This window comes from Montipora capricornis, chromosome 1, assembly GCF_036669925.1.
Source record: "Montipora capricornis isolate CH-2021 chromosome 1, ASM3666992v2, whole genome shotgun sequence".
Taxonomy (NCBI): domain Eukaryota; kingdom Metazoa; phylum Cnidaria; class Anthozoa; order Scleractinia; family Acroporidae; genus Montipora; species Montipora capricornis.
In genome coordinates, this window is record NC_090883.1 from 14,040,306 (window position 1) to 14,042,761 (window position 2,456).

Below are 2,456 nucleotides of genomic sequence, written 5' to 3' on the forward strand. Positions count from 1 at the left end.
TGGTCCTCTCTCGTCAGGTGCATGAAACACTGACTGACAAACGTTCCTTTTATAGGTTGATGGTTCAAGCATGCTTTATCAAATATTTAGTTGCGTGCCGGCACGCACTCGCCAGCTCGTTCCTTTTGTTCAGGGTGACCGCTCCTGGTTTACATATGATGTAGAATTTTTCTGTTATGCAAAGATTACATCTCTTTGTTACATTTGAATAAGGCCTGGCGCGAGCCATTACTTTCCAGGTTACAGCAAATTCCGCATTACCAGAAATTCGCGACATTTCGTTCACGCGATGATTTCTGTCTGCGGTTACCCTTGAAACCAAAGGAGCATGCTCACTGGCGTCAAATTGCAAAAACAACATGTACCAACTGTACCAGCTTCACTTCTCAATCTTCCTTGGATCCTTGATCCGTTTTCCTTACCTAATTTAAACCATCGACCAGGAATCCAAAAATTAAGAAGATCAATGTAGTTTAAAAACTCAGTTCCTCTCTCGTCTCTCATTCCAACAAGCTCATGCCATTTCATCAGAATTGGATATGGCATGTATATTGACAAAGCTATTTCAGATTCTAGACGGCGATGCTGGTTTATATAAGACAGAGGGGATTCAGTGACTTTTAGCTTACAATCTAGGGCTTCCTTTTCGAAATTGAGCAAAACAAAAGACATTTTTAGCGGTATTCCTCTGGGCTCAGGATGTGAAAAACACGAAGAACAATCGTAATTTGGAGCGATTTTTCGCATTTTGAAGTCTGCAGATATTTGAAACAGCGGTAGAAAGCGTAAAAATGCTAGGCTGCTAAGCTGACATAAACGTGGCAGCCTTTTTGTGCCAAGAAAGCTATGGAAAATGGTTGTTCTTCCCGTTTTTCACATCCTGCGGGACATTCGTGCGACCAGATGAAGGCTACAAGCATTCGTGAAAAAGCGTCCTTTTCGGTGCCGATGGGCGGCATTCTGTTTTATCGTGGAACGTTTTATTTAACGTATTTAAAAAGATCGTTATTTGAAGAAAATTTTGAGGGGTCGGCACCTATGGAAGCATCAAAGACACGCACAGCTCAAAGCTTGGAAGTCAAGGTAAGTGAAGGTATTTTGATCAAATTAGAAGGCAAGTACCAGCGTAAATCCTTGTTATTTTGGCGCTATTTGGCGGCTCAAACAATGAACGAAATGGTAAAAAAACCTTGAAGTTCGCTTCGTAGTGCAGTTGCATATTATTTATCAGGGAAAGGTCGGTACATCGAATTTAATTTATTTGAACTGCCAAAAATTGATATTTTATTTTAGATCCCATACATTTCTTTACAACATCGGGCAGCCATTTTTTCTGTTCCATTTGATTGACATGCGGTATTCGTGACACAACATGACTCGAATTTCTGGTAATGGTTTTGGTGTCCTTTAGGGACCAGATGTGTTTACTCTACTCGGTTGCATTCCTTTTGTTCTCAATCCTAAATGAAGCCTTGTGGATTCAGAATCTTGTTTTGAATTGGTTCGCGGTAAGTCCGATGTATGTTTCCTTTCCCACGGCGCTTTCAACTTTTGCTTGGTAGACCACGATTTGGGTTAAGCAATCACCACTTAACGGACAAGAGTGTTTGTCTCTGTAATTGCATGATTTTTCATGTGATTGAGAATTATTCCCGAGGTAGGAATTGCTGTGGGCGCTGATTTTCCTTTTCAAATTTGGCATGCACGAATAGCTCACTTTCAAAGTGTTTCTGTTAAAGATTTTTCTTCGCGGGTGCCCTGGTGAAAAGGATTCTTTTACGATACGTAAAAATTTCTTTCCCACGTTAGTAGCAACGTTCTTACTGAAGGGTGGCTTATACCACGTTATATTTCGGCGTCTGCTTCTCTCCTCATTGCGCGTCTGGTCTTTAGATGTTGCATCAAATTTCAGTTGGTGTTTGTAACCGCTTTTTTCTAACGCTTGCTGATGTAAAGGTGCCGCTTTGTCGAAGGATTCCTTGTTCGATGAGATTTCGCTAAGCCTTTTGTTGATCGCCAGGGGAATGCTCTTTAGGATAGAATGTGGATGATTACTTTCACGGTGCACATAGAGCGGCTCGTAAGATCCTTTGGAAGTCAGCACCCACAACAAGTCCTCCCTCGTGAATAATTCTCAATCACATGAAAAATCATGCAATTGCAGACACAAACACTCTTGTCCGTTAAGTGGTGATTGCTTAACCCAAAACGTGGTCTACCAAGCCACAGTTGAAAGCGCCATGGGAAAGGAAACATACATCGGACTTACCGCGAACCAAATCAAAACAAGATTCCGAAACCACACGGCTTCATTTAGGATTGAGAACAAAAGGAATGCAACCGAGTTGAGTAAACACATCTGGTCCCTAAAGGACACCAAAACGGAATTTGCTGTAACTTGGAAAGTGACGGCTCGCGCCAGGCCTTATTCAAATGTAACAAAGAGATGTTATCTT